The sequence below is a fragment of the Nicotiana tabacum genome, chromosome 18 (genome assembly GCF_000715075.1).
Source record: "Nicotiana tabacum cultivar K326 chromosome 18, ASM71507v2, whole genome shotgun sequence".
Taxonomy (NCBI): Eukaryota; Viridiplantae; Streptophyta; class Magnoliopsida; order Solanales; family Solanaceae; genus Nicotiana; species Nicotiana tabacum.
In genome coordinates, this window is record NC_134097.1 from 141,053,818 (window position 1) to 141,058,905 (window position 5,088).

The following is a 5,088-nucleotide window of genomic DNA, read 5'->3' on the forward strand; positions in this document are numbered from 1 at the left end:
CACCCAAAACCCTACGAGCCCCCACTCCCTCGTCGTCAAACACCTCTGCCCCCTCGACCCCTTCTGCTTCATCTCTTCGCACCAATCTGCTGCGTTGAGAAAAGTCAGTAGAAGCGAGCATGGAAGGTTGTTAGCACTTTCGGGCCGAGCTTTCAGTTTTCCGTGAGGTCGTACGGTGCGTCGAGGTCCGGTGCGTCGAGGTTGGTCGTTGAGGTCGCTGTCGAGGTTTGGTCCATGGCTCTATGTGTTTCGGTTTGTTCAGGTTAGTGAACCTCAGTGTATTAGACAAAGAAACACTATTTTAAATGTTCGAAGATGCAATATAGAAATTGGTATGATAATTTTCTGCTTATGTTTCACCGTATGCATTTTGGTTCATCTTTGTGTTATGTTATTCTTGTTTACTTGATGTCATTTGATTTAGTTGTATTAGGAGTTTTAGGACACAGTTTGACGTTGATTCGTTTTTCCCTTCGTTTTCTTAGTTTATTTGGACAAAATTAGTATTAGTACCTGTTGTTACTACGCCCGAAACACTCATTCGCTTAACTTCTTTTATTAAACTTTTGACAAGTTATGAGATTTTAGTCGTAAAGAAGCGGTAAGCTTTAGTATGGTTAAAGGCGTAAAAATGACATCCTTTTAAAATAATAATAATAAAAATAAACGAGGCAAGCTTCGCAAAAATAAAAATGTACATATTGCGGAGCCTTCACAAAATGTATATATTAAAATACTTAGATTCCGGGACGGGCCATTTAGCAAATTTCATGGCCCTACCAAAAAATAATAATGCGCTAGTTGCTTTAGGCGCGCCTTTAATAATGTTATCTCCCTAAACTCGGGTGCACATTTATGTGACCCAAATCCAAATCTCAACGAAATCGAAATGTGTCTCTAATCACGGGTACGTTGACTGTGACGTGGTCTGAGATGCATTTCCATGACGTTGCAAATTCTTTTTTAAAAAAAATAATAAATGAGACGAGCCTCAACAAACAAAAAATGCAAATTGCGGGGCCCTCAGTAAATACTTGTTTTAAACTTACTTAGAATTCAGGAGGGCCGCTTAGCGAATTTTGTGGCCTTCCCAAAATAATAACACGATAGTCTCTTTAGGCGCGTGTTTAATAATCTACCTTCTTAAACTTGGGTGTGCATTTCATGCGACCCAGATCCAAATCCCAAAACATCAAATAAAATATGTTTCGGATTGTGGGTGCATTTCATGTGACGCAGTCCAAAGACATGTCTTAAGCGATGTTCACATTCTTTTAAAAATAATAATAATAAAGTGGTAAAAAGTTAAAATTGGCACATTGGTTCATAATTGTATTAAAAATCAGATAAATAAGCCGAATATGATAGTTGAGCGACCGTGCTAGAACCACGGAACTCGGGAATGCCTAACACCTTCTCCCGGGTTAACAGAATTCCTTATCCAGATTTCTGGTACGCAGACTGTAATATGGAGTCATTATTTTCCTCTATTCGGGATTAAAATTGGTGACTTGGGACACCCTAAAACCTCCCAAGTGGCGACTCTGAAATAAATAAACCAATCCCGATTCGATTGTCCTTTAATTGAAAAAAACTCCCTTGCACCCTCCCGGGTGCGGAAAAAGGAGGTGTGACAGTCGCCGCCACCTTGAGGCGGTGGAAATGGAGGCGGCGGCGTTAGGGTTTAAAGGCTAGAGTCTCTGTGAAAGGGACGATGAGGAGGTAGGGGGTGCGTTTGGATACTTTTATGCGTGGGCAACCTGGCTTCTCGACCATTGGATGAGGAAGACCTCGACGGTCCTGATATCCCTTAAACGAAACAAGGTCGTTTGGATGGTGAGGGGAGGAGGTGGACCGGGTCACGACTTGGGGCTGGGGCGGATTTTGGGCCGGATTGGGGTAATTTGGGCGGGGATCCATTTGGGCTGAGAGGAAAATCACTAATTTTGGCCCAGAAATTTATTCCTTCATCTAATTCCATTTTTTTTCTTTTTTTCTTTTCATTTTCCTTTTTTTTTTCCTAATTTTTAATTTAAAAATAAACCTAAATCAATTCCTAATCCAAATTATCTAATCAAATTAAATTAACCAACTTTAAATAACAATTACCACAAATTGTTAAAAAACTACCTTAAAGGGAAAAACTATCAAAAATGCAAAATTAAAGATTAAAAGTGCAAAATGACTATTTTTGTGATTTTTCATTTTGTAAAGCAACTAAATTGCTAATTAATTTTTAACATAGCAAAGTTAAATCCTAAATGCTAATGCAACATATTTTGTATTTTTTCATAATTTAAACAAAATTAACATGCGCAGACAAATGCAAACAATTAACAAAAATGCTACAAAAAACCTATGAAATTGCAAATAATGGGAAAATTATTTTGTTTTGAATTTGTGGGAGTAATTCATATAGGGCAAAAATTACTTGCTAACAATCCTCAGTATCAATCTCCGTAACCCATAACTGATTCAGTCTTACGCCTCAAATTGGAACCAACATAGCACATAACCGAGCAATTAACTAATCAATAGCAGACTCCCCCACTTGGCTCGAAGCCATAGATCAAAACACACACAATAACTCATAATGCATATACTCTATTATTGCCATAATACCATAGTGAGATTAAACCCAATCCTTCACAAGCTCGTGAAACACAAACCATCTAGTACTTTAAATCTTCTGCAATCTCGCATTCACTCTCGTAACAGTTAAACCCACTCTCTTAAGCAACCCAAATTTAAATTGCAACACACATATTTCACGTATAAATGAGATCTTCCAACAGACAACATAAGGATCACACAACTTCAGAGCACCCGCAGGAGATAACCCACCCGCTTCGCCTCAATCTAACATCTCCCTATACCCTTCCACCGTCATAGACATTTATGCAGTCACTTAATCTTCCTGAGTCTGAACTCATAACACAACATGAAATCAATTTCACTCCCCAACTAGAAAATCTGAAAAGATTCTTCACACACCCATAACTCGGGGCGATACCTCAAATCAAGATGGAAATCAAGCACCAATCAGTTCTTCTATCCTCTCGTAGACCCTTCTCGTCGCTTCCAAATCATATGGATACATCTCGCAATCATAACATACTCATCACATGGCCATCCAGCCACCACTTCCTCTAATAGGGACACTACCGAACATATAAGTTCAAAAACACGTGCTCACACAATTAGCACCTCAGTGCTCAAGCTACAGGCGAAACCCGGCCTCAAGTCCTCCAGACTGGCTCAACATCAACACACAGAAAATCACATCTCGCCCCTCAATCAGGGAGTCATAAGCCGTCAATGCACAACTGATACGAGCGCTCATGCGCGCATACGAACGCGTGGAAGGAATTTAAAGGGTTACATTTCAAGCTGAATCAAGGACGCACGATAAGAATTCAAGAATATGAAGTTTTTCCTAAAGGTTCTGCAGCCTCCCAAGGATAAGTACAGACGTCTCCATACCGATCCGCGAGACTCTACTAAACCTGCTCATGACTCGTGAGACCTATGTAACCTAGAATCTGATACCAACTTGTCACGACCCTAAACCCAGACCCGGTCGTGATGGCACCTCTCGTGAAGACAAGGCCAGCCGACACAAATCCCCAATTAAATTATCAGATAATAATTCATAATTTAGTCATTAATAATGATAGATCCCATAATAAAGTGAAATATAACAACTACGAAAAACCAAATACAGCCCGACATCGGGGTGTCACCAGTCATGAGCATCTAACATAGTCTAAGAGTATGAAAGAGTTTATACAATATATTACATAACTAGGACAAGGTAAATGAAATAGGAGGGAGAAACACTGGGATGCGAACGCCGAACAGCTACCTAATAGACTCCAAATAGCCTGCTGAGCAATCAACCCTCACTGGTGGGACCTGAAGCTCCTGAATCTGTACACAGGGTGCAGGGAGTAAAGTGAGTACTCCAACTCAGTGAGTAATAACAATAAATGAAGACTGAGCGATAAGAAATCATGTAAAAACACAACAACATACTATAAAGAGACAGTGTAAAACCAATAAAAGGCAATAAAATAGTGAAATCTTATAAAAACACCTTAGTTCAGAATAAGCTTCTTTAAAATACATTTTTAACAATTGGACATGTAAATGAAAGACAACTAGAAAAGATAAACACATAAAATCCGCCCCTCGACACAATGTCATCAGAATCAACCCCTTGGGCAATACCATAGAACAACACCATCCCCTCGAGCTATATTTCATATCACAATAGGTACCCGTGCTCACTGAGGGTGTACAGACTCCGGGAGGGGCCCCTTACGGCCCAAGCGCAATATCAAGACATCTCGTGACATGATCAATAGGCTCTTGGCCTCATATCAAGCCACCTTGTGGCGTACAATTCAAGCTCTCGGCCTCATAATCATAATCAGTACAACACTGCTACGGCGTGCAACCCGATCCCATAATAATCCTCACAACACAGACCCTCGGCCTTACTCAGTCAGAAATCTCTGAAAGCCATTCGGGCATTGTAAAATATGATGCTCAGTCCAAAATATCATTTAAAGTGTTAAAATAGAGTAAACATGGTTTTGTTATGAAAACAGTAGAATATAACATGACTGAGTACAGATATAAAGTCAAAAGAATGAGGGAATAGCAGTAAAAAATCCCCTAAGGGTTCAAAACAGTTGGCACGAGGCCCAAATATGGCATTCAGCCAAAAATATGATGATAGCAAACCGTTTTCAATCAAATACGCAGTAAAAATAATCATTTGGGATGGACTAAGTCACAATCCCCAACGGTGCACGACCTCACGCTCATCATCTAGCATGTACGTCACCTCAATATAGCACATCAATGTGAAATCCGGGGTTTCATACCTTCAGAACAACATTTACAATCATTACTCACCTCTATCCAGTCCAAACTCTAGCCTGCGATGCCTTTTACCTCTCGAATCGACCTCCGGATGCTCCAAATCTAACCAAAATCAGTACATAACCATTAAAATATGCTAAGAAAACAAAGCCCACTCGAAAATATCCAATTTTACATCAAAAATCTCGAAATTGCTCA